This window comes from Neolamprologus brichardi, chromosome 7 (genome assembly GCF_056152115.1).
Source record: "Neolamprologus brichardi isolate AB-2024 chromosome 7, ASM5615211v1, whole genome shotgun sequence".
Taxonomy (NCBI): domain Eukaryota; kingdom Metazoa; phylum Chordata; class Actinopteri; order Cichliformes; family Cichlidae; genus Neolamprologus; species Neolamprologus brichardi.
In genome coordinates, this window is record NC_142110.1 from 68,527,504 (window position 1) to 68,546,030 (window position 18,527).

General features: G+C 44.6%; 1 pseudogene across 1 annotated transcript; it reads right to left on the reverse strand.

Moving 5' to 3' along the window:
- Positions 1-7,314: 7,314 nt before the first annotated feature.
- LOC148102346 (E3 ubiquitin-protein ligase TRIM21-like) lies at positions 7,315-18,210 on the reverse strand (annotated as a pseudogene). The gene is made up of 2 exons (XR_015719329.1): positions 18,113-18,210; positions 7,315-9,243 (listed from the first exon to the last, which is right to left on the reverse strand). The product of XR_015719329.1 is annotated as an E3 ubiquitin-protein ligase TRIM21-like (transcript).
- Between the last annotated feature and the right edge of the window lie 317 nt (positions 18,211-18,527).

Here is an 18,527-nt window from a genome sequence, read left to right on the forward strand (position 1 = left end):
AAACGCCTCAACGCACGTCAAGCCAGGTGGGCGCTTTTCTTCACCCGTTTCAATTTCTCCATCACTTACAGGCCCATGTCCCGAAATGTCAAACCAGATGCTTCATCACGTCAGTTTTCATCCTCTGAGGGGGATTGGGAGGGGGCGTCGATCTTGCCTCCGGGCTGTGTCATAGGAGACCTCATTTGGGAGATTGACTCGATGGTGCGGCAGGCCCAGGGTACCGAACCTGATCCGGGGACAGGACCCTGTTCGTACAATCCCAGGTGCTCCAATGGGCCCACACAGCACAATTTTCATGTCACCCTAGAATCCAACGCCCATCATCTTTCTGGAACGCTCGTTCTGGTGTCCGTCTTTAGCCTAGGATGCCCGAGAATATGTGAAAGCCTGTACCACCTGCACCCAAAATAAGTCACAAACCACTCCCCCGGCAGGCTTACTTCATCCACTCCCTACCCCGGGTCGACCTTGGTCACACATTGCCCTCGACTTCGTTACTGGACTTCCACCTTTGGCTGGTAACACAGTAGTTCTGTCTATTGTTGATCGCTTCTCTAAAGCAGCACATTTTGTAGCATTTCCCAAGTTTCCCACAGCTCTCGAGACCGCCCAGCTGCTGACCAACCACGTATTTCGCCTTAATGGAATTCCCTCTGACATCGTCTCCGATCGCGGGCCGCAGTTCACTTCCAAGGTATGGAAAGAATTCTGCTCATCCATTGGTGCCCAGGTCAGTCTCTCTTCAGGTTACCACCCCCAAACCAATGGGCAGACGGCGATGCTGAACCAGGAACTGGAAACAGCCCTGAGATGCGTGGCCTCAACTAACCAAAACACCTGGTGCTCACATCTAGCCTGGATTGAGTATGCTCACAACAGCCACACCCCCTCTGCCACTGGAGTGTCGTCTTTCGAGGCCTTGCTTGGCTATCAGCCGCCCCTTCTCCCATCGTTCCTTCTGTGCAGCACCACCTCCGCAGATGTCGGCGAGTCTGGCGTGCTACCCGTGCCGCCTTCCTTCAAACCAAGGAACAGAATCAACAGCTAGCTGATCGTCGGAGGACGCCCGCACCCACCTACACACCAGGGCAAAAGGTACGGCTCTCCGTGAGATTCGTCGCTGTCCGCACTGTCTAAGAAACTTGCACCGAGCTTCATTGGACCCTTTACCGTCGAGGCTATAGTTAACCCAGTCTCGGTCTGGTTACAGCTCCCTCGTAGCATGCGTATCCTCAATGTTTTCCATGTATCTTAGTTGAAGCCACACCTGTCCTCTGTGGATGTGTGTGAGTGAGCGTGAGCATTTTGGAGTGGACTTTCTGAGTGAGTTGTGGATTAAGTTGAAGAGGAGCGTGTGCACACCTGCCTTGGACCTTCCCTTTGGACCCCCCTCCACTACCTGGAGCCCCGTTTTATCCGTCTCACTGTATATATGTATATACCCTCACTTGGTGCCACATTGTAAATAAACCCTCACCTTCTCTCTAAACGTCAGAGTCCTGCGAGTGAGTCCTCTGCCTAATAATCTGTGACAGAAATCAGCTGAATAAGCTCAGATCCTGCTTCGTAGCACAGGTCTGAGGAAACAAACCAACAAAACATCCACTGATATCCACATAGAGACACAGACAAGCGAACATCGGAGGACACAAGCACATAAAGACGAGACAGAGAGTGCTAGAATAAAAACTAGCAAACATCAGACACAACAAACAGAAACTGAACATAAGACGGTGACAGTGTGTGCAAAGAAAACCATCACACACTGTTGTTAGGAATGCTGCACGGTTTAATATGTGCATGCTTAGCCGGGAACAGGCTTGGCACACACAGGTTTTTCATAAAAGCCTGAATTAATACACAATGTCACACTGTTAGTCCTACTAAGGTCCTAAAACTGTTTGTGGAACAGCGCAGGAACCCTGGAAGAATCTTCTTCTGGTCATTTTTTCACAACAAGCTGTTTTGGTTGTCTTTACTGACTATGATCCCACCCACCATGTTTACAGCTGTGTGCTCACAGCTCAGTTCCTGTGCTACACCTCCTACACCTCCGGCTGCAATGCGATGTTCACACAAACAACAGAAAAGCAGCATCTGGAAAGTTTTCACCAGTCTTGCGCTGCTGTAATGAAGTCGATGCACACCTCTGTGTGTTTGCTCCCACCTGTTACCGTCCTGAAGGGAGGCCCCACAAAACGATAACAGCTGGATAAGAAAAACTGCCTGGGTAACCTGATTTCAGAGAGGAAACACAGAGCTGATTAAAACACTCAAAGTGAAAGCGACAAGCAAACAGGAAACTGGGAGGTTTGAGCACACATCTGGAAGGATGAGATTCTTCAAAAGCTGTGTGTTTGACACTGAAGATGAATGGTGCTGTCATTAATTTCCTGCGAGGGAGGATGAATGCAGGCAGATACGAGGGGGAAACAATAACGTGGTGTCCTCAGATCTGCTAACCTACTGTACGACATTAGTCCGTTGCCACAATGAAAGCAAACAGCCGGCACTACAAGAGTCAACAGATGCTGATAAGCAAAGCAATTGCAGGTCGCGTATCAAGTATCGTGCGCTCATTAATTTTATTTATTTTTTGTTGTTTTATCTCTGGGCAGCGCTGAGTGTCCCTGACGGGGTTAATTAACCGACGCAGATAAGGAAAAGAGCCGGCCAACACCTGCACGGCCCAGCAGGCATCGAGTCAGTCACGAGGAGAAACGAGGAGAGTGGATAAGCAGAGTTAAAACAGTCGAGTCTATAAAACACAGAGAAATTAACCTGTGTGATCAAAACACGATGAAATAGTAATTTCCAGTCTGACAGCAGCAGGGATGCCAGAGGGAAACATTTTAATATTTATTCAGCAGCAGCAGTGCCGTTTGAGCCTTTAAATGCATGAACTGGTCCTTGAAACACATTATTTCTGTTTTGCATTGGATCCATTTTTCCATTTGTTCCCTTTTTACCTCGGCGTGACTAAAATAAACCATAAACTATTCAAGTTCAGTTTTGCTGGGCTGGAGAGGAAAACAACACTTTTTAAAATAGTACATTATTCCGAGTAGGGCTGCCACGATTAGTCGACTATCAAAATCGTCGACGACTGATTTAATAGTCGACGCGTCGTTTGAAGCTTTGTAAGATCACAAAAGACGCAGGAATAAGTAGTAGGATTTAAGAGTGTAATAACGGACTGAAACAGAAGATGGCAGCACTGCATGTACAAGGATGCCAGCTGCCGTTAAACCCCGAAGAAGAAGAAGCTGTGTCCCAGAATTCATAGCGCAGCCCAGCTCAGTTTCCAACAATGGCGGCAGCTAGTTAGTTTTAATATTACTCTTATTATTCTTTCTGGGTCACAAAATAAACGTTTAACATATTTTCAGGCGAGAATGTAACTGTGTAAACCTCAAATATCTGCTCAGTTTATCAAGACACCACATATTTTCAAAAGCGCTCCGACGTTTTCGGAGACGTCTGTTAGCCACTAGCTCGATAGCTAGCCGGGGGCTAGGCTAACTAGAGCCTATAATGATATATAAGATATATCATATACATGATATATACATATATATATCATGTATATGATATAAACATGATATATAAGTCACTTAGATAACTTAAAAATGTTATTGTTTGGCTTTTTTCAGTATTTTATTTGTTCCTGAGTAAATCGGTTTGGCTGAGATTAAAGTTATAGTTTTTACACAGCTGAATAAACGTCAAGCAGACAGCTGATTATCAGAAGTGTGATATGCTCGAGAATTTACTCCGGTGTCCTGTTATATTTTAGATAGCAAGGAGTTTATTAAACTTCACCGAAACAATCTGCAAATTTCATTAAAATTTAACAAACTAACATCTTGTCTTTATTTTTAGTTAGCACATACCTTAAACACTTAAAGTTGTAAGCTAATGATAGTTATATAAGAGCAGATGCTGCTGGTGCAATAAGCTGTACGTTTTACGTCCAATGGATGATGATCTGATTAGTCGACTATCAAAATAATCGTTTGTGGCAGATCTAATTCCGAGTGCTCACAGGCTGGGAGGAGTTTATTCATGGTTACCTGCACCGCTGCATGTGTTTCACTCTGTTTTTAATGAGCTCCTCAGCACTGAGATGTTTTCCATTCCTCGTTCTGCACGAGGAATGGAAAATATGCGTGGGAGCATAATTACAATCACTCAGCCAAACAAAAGGAAGCTGAATTTAACATCTCAGCACAGGGAGGAGGCTTAAGTGTTATCCTTAACAAGGGTTTTTATAAAAGAGGCGTGGCCACAGCTGGAATATGCAAATGAAAGAAACTCTTCCTCCTTTTCAACCACTTCTTTCTTCAGTGATTTAAAGCTTCAGCCTGACGAGGAGAGAATCAGTCTGCTTTAAATCACACTTACTTTAAATTAATTCCTCCTCACCTTCAGGTTTTTTGTATTATTTGATCTCATACTGAAAGAGTTCGTCCATCGACACATTTTAACCCTGCAACATTTCACCGTGTTAGTTTGTCATAAATTGGACAATTTTAGGATTTCAGTTCATCTTTCCAATAACGCTGGCAGCTCTGAAACAGCTGTTCTCTCTGAGGGTGTTTTGCATGTAAATAAAAGTGAAATAATTAAATGTAAGTTCTGTGAACAGACCGTCCAGTGGAGCTCCTCAGGGCTCTGTGCTTTCACCACTTTGTTTTCTATGCTAATGAGTGTCAGAGCACGTCAGCATTAGTCCTTCAACATGGTCACAGCCACTGATGGAGGTGTTCAAATGTGGGTTTTTAATCCAGGTTTACACTTAAACAGTCTCCATGAAACTCTGCCCTCATTCATCCTGGAGATCACTCGTCTAAACCAACTAACATAAAGAATGTGATGTTTTCAAAGCGAACACGTACAAACTGTTGTTATGGATACGATTAAATTTAGGAGCGATGATTTGTGAAATCCTACATGTGTGTTCTAACATGCTTTAATGATGGTATGAGCTGAAAATAAATAACATAAAGTTAATAATTTATCTGCAACAAAACATTTTTCTACGGTTCAGTTTTTGGTGTCGGGTTCTTTTCCGGCCAAAACAGAGAGAAGGAGGAGGAGCTTCTTCCAGGCTATTCGGGCCCTGAACCAGGTTTAGGACTGGACTCTCCCACACATCACATCACCACACATTTCCTATAATTTATAATCTTTATAATCTCTTTCTGCTATTTGCACATTTTTTACTGTAAATTTCTAAGTTAATTTGTAAATTTTGTAGTAACCTGTAAATTGTAAATACTGTAAAACTTTTTTCTGTCATTTAATGGTCGGGCATCGTACAGCTACAAGCATTTCACCCCCATGTCATACTGTGTGTGGTTGTGTGTGTGTGACAAATAAAATTTGAATTTGAATTTGTATACGGTGGTTGAGCGACCGTGGCTCAGGGGGTTGGGAAGCGCATCTGTAACCGGAAGGTCGCTGGTTTGATTCCCGAGCTCTCTGTCCTGGTCGTTGTGTCCTTGAGCAAGACACTTCACCTACCGCCTACTGGTGATGGTCAGAGGGGCTTAACACTTCTCACTGCTGCTAATTTTAACAAAACTAAACAAAAAGTAGAAAAAGGCAATTCACCAAGTCTTGAAAAGTAGAAGTACTAAGGGTTGGGGGAAAAATGGATACTGTGTAGCATGGTGATATTTTGTTTGCTAATAATGTATGGATACAGGGACAGCAGAAATCGATATTTTGTTACAAAAAGGTTTTTGTGCTCTGACTTCAGAGCATGTTGATCCTTTTTCTGAGCAAGAATCCTGACATTCCTTCACTGTCCAAATGTGTTTCACTTGTTTTTGGCAGCAATAAACATGACAGTTTACTTATTTTAATTTAAGACATGTTTTATTTTAATTAAATTTAAAACTTTTTTATTTAATCTAAAATTATATTTTGTTTTAATTTACTTTCAAATTCTTCAGTTGCTGAAGGGGCTGCATAGTTTTCATAAACTGCATAGTTCAGAATAGCTATAATTGTACCAGATGGTTGATTCAGTTAAGTTGGACTAGACTGTAATACAAACCGTTCAGTTTGTCAACAATAAAACTGAAATGAGAGAAAGACTGAGTGTGAGACTTTGATATTAGATAAAATGAATATTGATAAAGTTTACCTTTATGTACAGAATCTGAATATCGCAAAATATTTTTAAAAATTGCAATAATATCGTATCGTGGGATGTGTGGGGATTCCCACCTCTAAGAAATACAGAATAAAATATCCATCCAGATCTTTACAACTAACAACATAAAATCTATCTTAATTAAATGGCCTAATTCTCCAATAAATTAGCAATAATAAAGTAAGAAAAAAACAAGACATTCAATTTATGGACGCTCAAATTAACAGAGTGACATTAAACGCACCTCATTGCCTGCCGTAGCGTTCTTCGCAGCTGCACTTCACCTCAAAGGTCGGTTAATACATCGGATTTAACTTAACCAAAGTCCCGCAATTAAAGGAAAATAAAATGTTTCTAACAAATGCAATGAAGAACATTAAAATAATTCACTGTCAGTTACTGTCGCTGTGAGTTTAGTGAAAGAAATTTCACGTTTGATGAAGGAAGATCAAGGTTTATCAAGGCTAACAAGGACTTAGTTCAAAGGTCAAAATAAGGTGAGGCGATAAAATATAATAGATATATATAATCAATCAATAAGGTGAAAATATCAGATAAAAGGTATAAGGAATAAATAGGTCAAAGGTCAAAACAAGAGACACTGGTAGAGACCTCAAATCATTGTTACTGAAGAAGTAACAGTACGACATTGTTTGTTTGTGTGTTTGAGAGTTCAGACTGAAAGGGAGCGCACAATCATGTGTGTGTGTGTCTGCAGCTGTTCTTTGTGTTGTTGCTGGATCGTTGCCTCAGGGGGAAAGTTGTGTGTGTGTTGAACATGCAGACTAACAGAGACTGCAGCTGTCAGTGAAACATGTTCACTGAAAGCTCAGCTTCAGCATTGTCTTCATGCTGTGACTGCAGCCGTTCAACTCTGTTGATCTTTAACCCAAATCATCACAACATGGAACTATAATCATCAAAATGATGTGACTGGAAGGATGCAGCAGTCTGTGCTCCACCTTTCTCCTCCACACCTGTAGGTGGAGAACATGGATGCATGAATCTCTACAGAGTTCTTTGAATATTATCCGTCTCATCAGTTTTCAGTGAACAAAACTCCTCACAGAGCCAAAATAAGCAGTTTGTATCCAATATAACTCAGCTGGACTCTGATGCTTCGTATAACAGCCACACATGAGTCTGGATTCACTCAAAGCATTGAACAAACTTTATTGTAAATGAAGCTTTTGGACATTTATTCTCTGATATTTGCTCTTCAGCTCGAGTCTCCATCAGTGGGAACATTTCCTGATTCAACTTTTCTTCTGTTCAAATCAAACTCCATGAGAATCAAAGTGTGAATCAGAGTCCTGATGATCAGATTCTATAGAAACATGGAGACTGTAGAGGATTTACACTCAATATGTTCATTTGTTCCCTTCAAGAAAAATCAATCATTCATCAAATTAAATCAGTCGTTAATCAGTTTGATTGACAGGACAGATGATCAGAGGTGCAGAGTTTTTACCTCCATCATTGTTACAGGGACCGAAGAATGGGTGGAGTTTGTGAGTGAAGGAGCAGCCAGTAAAGGAGTAGATCAGAGCTGCAGCACCTACATCATAAAAGGAGACCAGACCCTCCTCATAATCCACAAACACCCCCACCTTCTCAGGACCAGGATGAAGACAGAGGGGGACTGAAGGGGAATCACAAGCAATGTACTCATTTCCATTTCTCAGCACTACAGTCCAGAAACCATCCTGAGGTCTCGCTGTGATGTTTCCCTTCCTGTTGATCGACTCTGTGGACACTCCTAAATCCCAGTCAGTCTTTCCTTTAACCTGAACCTCAAAGTAAAATCTGCCTGAAGAGAAACTCTGCTCTCCTAAAACACAAGCACACAGAGAAAATCTCTCTGGGTTGTCTGGAAGTTTCTTCCTCACATCACTATGATAAACTTGTTTTCCATCATCAGACAGGATGAGATAAGGATGAGCTGTATCAGGATCCAGCGTCACGTCCACCTCATGCTGCTGGACCCTCTGCAGCTCAGCCTCAAACAGCTTCTTCTTCATGGGTTTCCAGACTGTCTCCTCCAGTTGAGCCACAGCTCTCCCCACAGTCCCCTCATATGATGGTGGATGAACTCTGACCTCTGTCCAGTCCTTGCTGGGTGGAGCAGCTTTCAGGGAGGTGAAGCTTTGGAGGAGGTGGAGGTGGTCTTCAGAGCGTGAGAGCTGCTCCACCTCAGAGCTTGCCTCCATCAGCTCAGAGATTTCCTGTTCCAGATCTTTGATGAGACCTTCAGCCTGTTTCTCTGTAGCTTCCTGTTTGTCTTCGATCTCCTTCATGAGCTCCTTCAGGCGTCTCTCAACAGACTCCATCAGAGCCGTGAGGACCTGAACACCTTCTGCTTTCTGTCTGTCTGCAGCATCTTTACTCATCTTCACCGACTCTGTGATCTCCTGAATCTTCAGTCGTCTCTTCTGGATCATCTGCTGAATCTCAGCCTCTGTCTTCTCCAGCTCTGCCTTCTTTCCTTCACATTCTTCTCTCAGAGGAACAAACTCGTGGTTCTTGTGGTCTAAAACAGAGCAGAGCATGCAGACACATGTCTGGTCGGTCTTACAGAACAGCTCCAGGAGTTTATCGTGCTTCCTGCACATCCTGCTTTCCAGGTTCTCCACAGGCTCAATCAGCTGATGTCTTTTCAGACTTGTAGCTATCAGATGAGGCTCCAGGTGAGTCTGACAGTAGGAGGTCTGACACACCAGGCAGGACTTCAGGGCCTTCAGTCTGGTTCCAGTGCAGACGTCACAGGGAACTTGTCCTGGTTTGGCAGCTTGTTGCTCTGAGCTGCTGCTGCTGGCTTTCTGCTGAGCTTCACGTCTGAACTGAGCAACCATCTCAGAGAACAAAGTGTTGACCCTCAGCTGAGGTCTAGTGTAGAAAGTCTCTTTACACATGGGACACTGACAGATGACATTCATGTCCCAGTGCTGACTGATGCAGGTTTTGCAGAAGTTGTGTCCACATGGTGTAAAGACTGGATCAGTGAACACATCCAGACAGATGGAGCACAGAAACTGATCTTCAGATCGCAGATTGCTGGCAGCAGACATGTCTGCACTCTGAGGGAGAAAGAAAAGAAACATTTGATTCAAAATTCACTTTAAATTTCATTTTTAAAAAGAGAGAAACAAGCGTCAGTAGTCTGAGGAGCTTGGAGAGAAAAGCGTCTGGACTTCTTTGAGTTTCTTGAAGACGTTTCATCAGAGAAGCTTCTTCAGTTCTCAGAGTAACTGGTGGAGACCCAGCAACACACTCAGACACAAACTGGTTCATCCCAACACAAACCTAACATCGTAGTGTCTGCTGTACAGTGCAGCGTCCAGATGAACAGGATCAACTTTTGGGGATGAAGATAAATACAATTCAATTCAATTCAATTCAATTTTATTTATATAGCGCCAAATCACAACAAAAGTCGCCTCAAGGCACTTCATAGATACAGAGAAAAACCCAACAATCATATGACCCCCTATGAGCAAGCACTTTGGTGACAGTGGGAAGGAAAAACTCCCTTTTAACAGGAAGAAACCTCCAGCAGAACCAGGCTCAGGGAGGGGCGGCCATCTGCTGTGATTGGTTGGGGTGAGAGAAGGAAGACAGGATAAAGACATGCTGTGGAAGAGAGACAGAGGTTAATAACAGATATGATTCAATGCAGAGAGGTCTGTTAACACATAGTGAGTGAGAAAGGTGACTGGAAAGGAAAAACTCAATGCATCATGGGAATCCCCCGGCAGCCTACATCTATTTCAGCATAACTAAGGGAGGATTCAGGGTCACCTGGTCCAGCCCTAACTATATGCTTTAGCAAAAAGGAAAGTTTGAAGCCTAATCTTAAAAGTAGAGATAGTGTCTGTCTCCCGAATCCAAGCTGGAAGCTGGTTGCAGAGAAGAGGGGCCTGAAAACTGAAGGCTCTGCCTCCCATTCTACTTTTAAATACTCTAGGAGCAACAAGTAGGCCTGCAGAGCGAGAGCGAAGTGCTCTAATGGGGTGATATGGTACTACAAGGTTATTAAGATAAGATGGGGCCTGATTATTTAAGACCGTGTATGTGAGGAGCAGGATTTTGAATTCTGGATTTAACAGGAAGCCAAAACAGGAGAAATCTGCTCTCTCTTTCTAGTCCCTGTCAGGACTCTTACATATTTGTTTAATATGTGCGTTGAAGGACATATCCTGGTCAAAAATGACTCCAAGGTTCCTCACAGTGTTACTGGAGGCCAAGGTAATGCCATCCAGAGGAAGAATCTGCTTAGATACCATATTTCTAAGCTTTTCAGCGCCGAGTACAATGACCTCAGTTTTATCTGAATTAAGAAGCAGAAAGTTAGCGGCCATCCAAGTCTTTATGTCTTTAAGACATTCCTGCAGTTTAACTAATTGGTGTGTGTTATCTGGCTTCATGGACAGATAGAGCTGGGTGTCATCTGCATAGCAGTGTAAATGTATGCTATGTCTTCTAATGATGCTGCCTAGGGGAAGCATGTATAATGTAAACAGAATTGGTCCTAGCACTGAACCCTGTGGAACTCCATAATTAACCTCAGTGTGTGAAGAGGACTCTCCATTTACATGCACAAATTGGAGTCTATTAGATAGATATGATACAAACCACTGCAGTGCAGTACCTGTAATACCTACAGCATGTTCTAATCGCTCTAATAGGATATTATGGTCAACAGTATCAAACGCTGCACTGAGGTCTAGCAGGACAAGCACAGAGATGAGTCCACTGTCAGAGGCCATAAGAAGATCATTTGTAACCTTCACTAAAGCTGTTTCTGTGCTGTGATGAGCTCTGAAACCTGACTGAAACTCTTCAAATAAACCATTCCTCTGCAGATGATCTGTTAGCTGTTTGACAACTACTCTTTCAAGGATGTTTGATATGAAAGGAAGGTTGGAGATTGGCCTATAATTAGCTAAGACTGCTGGGTCTAGAGATGGCTTTTTGAGTAAAGGTTTAACTACAGCCAGCTTGAAGGCCTGTGGTACATAGCCGATTATTAGAGATAGGTTGATCATATTTAAGATCGAAGAATTAATTAATGGCAGGACTTCTTTGAGCAGTTTTGTAGGAATGGGGTCTAAAAGACACGTTGATGGTTTGCAGGAAGTAATTATTGAAGTTAACTCAGAAAGATCAATTGGAGAAAAAGAGTCTAACTTAACGGAACGGCCTCCCTGATCTGAACCCGAGCGGTGCTTTGTTATTGGACTTCTGTGCTAATCACAGTTTGGCCATAACGAACACCTTGTTCGAACATAAGAGTGTCCATAAGTGCACGTGGCACCAGGACGCTCTAGGCCGTAGGTCGATGATCGATTTTGTAATCGTATCACCAGACCTGCGACCATATGTTCTGGACACTCGGGTAAAGAGAGGGGCTGAGCTGTCAACCGATCACCACCTGGTGGTGAGTTGGATCAGGTGGCGGGGGAGGACGCTGGACAGACCTGGTGCACCTAAACGCGTAGTGAGGGTGTGCTGGGAACGACTAGCAGAGGCCCCAGTCCGCGAGATCTTCAACGCACACCTCCGGCAGAGCTTCAACAGCATTCCGAGGGAGGCGGGGGACATCGAGTCCGAATGGACCATGTTCAGCGCCTCCATTGCCGAAGCTGCTGCATTGAGCTGCGGCCGCAAGGTGGTTGGTGCCTGTCGTGGTGGTAATCCCCGAACCAAATGGTGGACACCAGAGGTGAAGGGAGCCACCAGGCTGAAGAAGGAGTCCTATCGGGCTTGGTTAGCCTGTGGGACTCCGGAGGCAGCCGACAGGTATCGACAGGCCAAGCGGAATGCGGCTCGGGCAGTGGCTGAAGCAAAAACTCGGGTGTGGGAGGAGTTCGGAGAGGCCATGGAAAAAGACTTTCGGACTGCCTCAAAGAGGTTCTGGCAAACCGTCAGGCGTCTCAGGAGGGGAAAGCGGTGCTCTACCTACACTGTGTATAGTGCTGGCGGAGCGCTGCTGACGTTGACTGAGAAAATTGTCAGGCGGTGGAAGGAATACTTCGAGGACCTCCTTAATCCCACTGACGCGTCTTCCAAGGAGGAAGCAGAGTCTGGGGATGAGGGGAATGACCCGCCAATTTCTGGGGGCGAGGTCACTGAGGCAGTTAAACAACTCCTTGGTGGCAGAGCCCCTGGTGTTGATGAGGTCCGCCCCGAGTTCCTGAAGGCTCTGGACGTTGTAGGGCTGTCCTGGCTGACACGCCTCTGCAATGTTGCGTGGAGATCAGGGGCAGTACCCGTGGATTGGCAGACCGGGGTGGTGGTCCCCATCTTTAAGAAGGGGGACCGGAGGGTGTGTTCCAACTACAGGGGGATCACACTCCTCAGCCTCCCCGGGAAAGTCTATGCCAGGGTGCTGGAAAGGAGAGTTCGTCCGCTAGTCGAACCTCTGATGCAGGAGGAACAATGCGGTTTTCGTCCTGGTCGCGGAACACTGGACCAGCTCTTCATCCTCTCGAGGATACTTGAGGGTGCATGGGAGTTTGCCCAACCAGTCTACATGTGTTTTGTGGACTTGGAGAAGGCATTCGACCGTGTCCCTCGGGGTGTCCTGTGGGAGGTGTTGCGGGAGTATGGGGTGTCTGGCCCATTGCTACGGGCCATTCGATCCCTATACAACCGTTGCAAGAGCTTGGTTCGCATTGCCGGCAATAAGTCGGACTCGTTCCCGGTGGGTGATGGGCTCCGCCAGGGCTGCCCTTTGTCACCGGTTCTGTTCATAATTTTTATGGACAGGATTTCTAGGCGCAGCCAAGTGGCGGAGGGCTTTCGCTTTGGTGGCCTCAGGATCTCATCTCTGATCTTTGCGGATGATGTGGTTCTGTTGGCTTCATCGGGTGAGGGCCTCCAGCTCGCACTGGAGCGGTTCGCAGCCGAGTGTGAAGCAGCGGGAATGAGGATCAGCACCTCCAAATCTGAGGCCATGGTTCTCAGCCGGAAAAGGGTGGAGTGCCCACTCCGGGTCGGGGATGAGGTCCTGCCCCAAGTGGAGGAGTTCAAGTATCTCGGGGTCTTGTTCGCGAGTGATGGGAGAAGGGAGCCGGAGATCGACAGACGGATTGGGGCTGCAGCTGCAGTAATGCAGACGCTGCACCGGTCCGTCGTGGTGAAGAGGGAGCTGAGTGTAAAAGCGAAGCTCTCAATTTACCGGTCGATCTACGTCCCTACCCTCACCTATGGCCACGAGCTGTGGGTAGTGACCGAAAGGACGAGATCGCGGATACAAGCGGCGGAAATGAGCTTCCTCCGAAGGGTGGCTGGCATCTCCCTTAGAGATAGGGTGAGAAGTTCGGCCATCCGGGAGGGGCTCAGAGTAGAGCCGCTGCTGCTCCACATCGAAAGGAGCCAGTTGAGGTGGTTTGGGCATCTGGTAAGGATGCCCCCTGGGCGCCTCCTGGGTGAGGTGTTCCAGGCATGTCCCACCGGGAGGAGGCCCCGGGGCAGACCCAGGACACGCTGGAGAGATTATATCACTCGGCTGGCCTGGGAACGCCTTGGTGTTCCCCCGGATGAGCTGGAGGAGGTGGCTGGGGAGAGGGAGGTCTGGGCCTCTTTGCTTAGGCTGCTGCCCCCGCGACCCGGCCCCGGACAAAGCGGATGAAGATGGATGGATGGATGGAGTCTAACTTAACATCAATGGTACTAAGAGTAGCTGTAGATAATATTACATCTGTGGGATGATTATTGGTAATTTTTTCTCTAATGATAAAAATTTTATTTGTGAAGAAGTTCATGAAGTCATTACTAGTTAACGTTAAAGGGATGGTTGGCTCAAAAGAGCTCTGACTTTTTGTCAGCCTGGCTACAGAGCTGAAGAGAAACCTGGGGTTGTTCTTATTTTCTTCAATCAGTGATGAATAGTAAGATGTTCTGGCTTTGCGGAGGGCTTTCTTATAAAGCAACAAACTATTTCTCCAGGCTAAATGATGATCTTCTAAATTTGTGACACGCCATTTCCTCTCCAGCTTACGAGTCATCTGCTTTAGGGTACGTGTTTGAGAATTATACCACGGAGTCAGGTACTTCTGATTAGAGACCTTAGTTTTCACTGGAGCTACAGTATCCAGAGTCGTACGTAGTGAGGAGGTGAAATTATTAACAAGATAATCGACCTCTGTTGGGGTAGCGTTCAGATAGCTGCTCTGCTCTGTGTTGGTACAGGGCATTGACGATGATAACAGTGGCTGGATTATATTCTTAAACTTAGTTACAGCACTTTCAGAAAGACATCTACTTTGATAAAGTCTACTCTCCACTGCTGTGTAATCAATTATTGTAAATGTAAATGTTATCAGGAAATGATCAGACAGGAGAGGGTTTTCAAGAAACACTGTTAAATGTTCAGTTTCTATGCCATATGTTAAAACAAGATCTAGAGTGTGATTAAAGTGGTGGGTGGGTTCTTTTACATTTTGAGAGAAACCAATTGAGTCTAATAACAGATTAAATGCCATGTTGAGGCTGTCATTTTTAGCATCTACGTGGATGTTAAAATCACCCACAATAATTATTTTATCTGAGCTCAGAACTAAATTAGATATAAAGTCTGAGAAATCAGACAGAAACTCTGTGTAAGGCCCAGGTGGATGATAGATGATAACAAGTAAGACTGGTTTCTGAGTTTCACAGCTGGGGTGGACAATGTTAAGCATCAGGCTTTCAAATGAATTAAAAGTCTGTCTTGGTCTTTCATTAATTAATAGACTGGTGTGAAAAATTGCTGCCACACCTCCCCCTCGGCCTGTGCTTCGAGATTTCTGGTAGTTAGAATGACTCGGGGGTGTTGATTCATTTAAACTAACATAATCATCCTGCTGCAACCAGGTTTCTGTAAGACAGAGTAAATCAATTTGTTGATCAATTATTAAGTCATGTACTAACAGAGACTTGGAGGAGAGAGACCTAATATTTAATAATCCACATTTCACTGTTTTACTCTTTGGTTCAGATGTGGATACTGTTGATAGGTTTGCAGCTTAAACCTATTCGCTGGAACGTTGAAGACAATATAATTACACAGCAAAGCAAGACACGAAGTAGGCAAAGTTCTTCATGTTACTCATGCATGAGCGAGACCTGCATGGAGCCAAGTGTCGTTCCACCACTTGACCTCCATCAGACTCTCAGCCAGGTTCCCCATAGCACTCCTTTTATTGTGGTTACATGAATATGCATAGGGTCATTAACATATAACATCTTACATAGGTATACATGTGAACAAAGGATTGTGTGTGTGTGTGTGTGTGTGTGTGTGTGTGTGTTTGTGTGTCTGTCTGTGTGTGTGTGTGTGTGTGTGTGTGTGTGTCTGTGTGTGTGTGTGTGTGTGTGTGTGTGTGTGTGTTTGTGTGTGGGTGTGTGGGGTCAGAGCGTGACCCCATAAAGACTTCCCTAAACCTACTGGTCTGGAAAGTCCAGCAGTTCATGTAAACAAAAGGCACTCAGACTAAAACAGATATTGCTACGTTAATCCTACTGTAAAACAATAAAACAAGGTACGACCTCTTCCCATGCTCCCAGGATGTAGGTGTGGATTCCAGAACACTCTGGAATGCGCACCAAGCCTTTGCAGACTATTAAGGATCACACATCCTATCACTACACAATCGATTATACACCTCTAAGCATATATGGTTAAATATTTCTAAGCATAAATGACAATCAACATTACAAAACCTAACAACTGTATTGTTCTTTCTTTGTAATTGTTTATGTTTAAGTTGTTTGTTGCTGGTTTTTAGTTTGTTTTTTGTCTTTTTGGAAGCGGACACAGTCTCTATGGAGATGGGTTTTTGGGGGGGTAGCAGGAGGAGAGAAGCTGCAGAGAGGCGTGTAAGACTGCAACTCTGCTTCCTGGTCCCAACTCTGGATAGTCATATTTTGAGGGGTTTAATAAATTTGTCCATATTTCTAGAAATGAGAGCTGCTCCATCCAAAGTGGGATGGATGCTGTCTCTCCTAACAAGACCAGGTTTCCTCCAGAAGGTTTGCCAATTATCTATGAAGCCCACATCGTTTCTGGGACACCACTCAGACAGCCAGCAATTTAAGGAGAACATGCAGCTAAACATGTCACTCCTGGTCTGATTGGGGAGGGGACCAGAGAAAACTACAGAGTCCGACATTGTTTTGGCAAAGTTGCACACCGATTCAATATTAATTTTAGTGACCTCCGATTGGCGTAACCGGGTGTCATTACTGCCGACGTGAATTATGATTTTACTGAATTTACGTTTACCCTTAGCCAGCAGTTTTAAATTTCCTTCAATGTCGCCTGCTCTGGCCCCTGGAAGACAATTGACTATGGTTGCCGGTGTCTCTAGCTTCACATGTCTGAGAACAGAATCACCAATTACCAGAGTTTGACCCCCGGCGGGTGTGTCGCCGAGTGGGGAAAAACGGTTAGACACATGAACGGGTTGGTGGTGTACCTGGGGCTTCTGTTTAGGACTATGCTTCCTCCTCACCGTCACCCAGCCGCCCTCTTTCCCCAGCTGCTTGGGATCTGCCAGGGAACAGCTAGCGGGGCCTACGCTATCTTCGGCTGCACCAGCTACAGGGGCCTGGCTAGCTAAGGGTGAATGAAGGGTGCGAAGCCGAGTCTCCAATTCAGTAATCCTGGCCTCCAGAGCTGCAAATATGCTACATTTGTTACAGATATCATTACTGCTAAAGGAGGCCGAGGAGTAACTAAACATCTGACACAATGAGCAAGAAAGTGCAGGAGGGACAGGTGAAGTAGCCATGGTGCTAACGACTCGGCTACGAGCTAAGCTAAGCTAACAAAACAGTACAGAGACAGTGAGTAAATACTTTGGCTATAAATTAGGTAGTGAGTACACAGAAAGTGTGCTTTGGATGAAGCACGTGAAGATTATACTCTGAAAAAAAAATGTATTTAAAAGTTGTTAATTAAACTGCTAAGAGAAAAATAAGCTACTCAGAAACACCACTGTGTTTGAGCAGGAACAGGAAGTGATACTCTACCACAGAGCGAGCGAACACCAAGTGACAGCCGTTAAAAAGATGTGAAATTGTTTCTCTGTTTTACAGAAGGTCCAAGATTCATCCAGATCATTTGTATACTTGAATAAATCAGTTTGTTGGATATATTCCATCAATTACTGTGAAGTAAACTTCGACCTTGTTGGTGACTAAATACTTCTTATTGTAAGTCCAGATCAACGAGCCATTAATATTAAACAGTGACTGTTCCAGTAGAGCTGACAGTGAGGAGGACGATGAGTCATAAACCTTAGAAATGTGTTATTAACTGTTTGATCCAGTATATTAAACATCTGTTTAAATAATGAGATTTATGTTTCCACACAAAGTATAAAGTGAAGCATCGACTGTTTTCTGAATGATTTAGGAACATCTGTGACTCTTACAGGATACACTAAGTCAGATAATCTTTGTAAAATGTGTGAATGACTTTTTGAAGTACTGACCAAAATCTACTGGTTTACAGTATCAAAGGCTTTATATCAATAAAGAATAAATAGGTGTTTTCACGTCTGTAATCCTTATGATCAATCAGATCCAGAATCAATCTAAAAGGAACAGGAACAGGATACAATGAAGCGCCTCAAGGCGCTTCATTGTATCTATGAAGCGCCTTGAGGCGACTTTTGTTGTGATTTGGTGCTATATAAATAAAATTGAATTGAATTGAATTGAATTGAAGTGATGAAAAACCAGGAAGTGTGGCGTTAGTCTGAAGTCCAGAGCACAGCCTGAGTCCACAGTCCTGAGCAGAGCCACAGTGAGACTGAAGCAGCAGCTCGATGTTCCTACAGTGGATCTGTGGTTACATGAGCAGATTTCTATGGATCCAGTGTGACTGTGATGAGTCCTGATGAAGTGAACAGAGTGACGATTTGTGTAGAAACAGGAAGTGTGATCAGCTGCACTCACCACTGTTGCTGAGAGAAACCTGATGGACTCCAGTAAATCTTCTTTTAGAGGCAAACAGGACTCGACTGCAGCTCTGCTGCTGCTCTCTCACACTTTCACTTCTGCAAAATGACGTTGAGCTTCTTGTTTTTCAGCTGTTGCTCCGCCTCTTCCTGCCTCTCCCTTTACAGGAATCAGCCGGTCTGTACTCAGTGAATGTGTGCAGCGGGTGGGAGGAGTGAGGAGTGGTGTGTGGGTTCACACAGTAATGACGGCCTCAGGTGATCAGGAGAAACTCGCCTGGATTTCCTTTTTCCACAGCAGACTGAGAGCTTCAGGTGGACCCTGAAGGAGGTCTCAGACACAGGTGGTAAAAGTACACAGTCTGTACTGAAGTAGAAGTACTACTGTTTACTAGTACTAATTCAACTTCTTT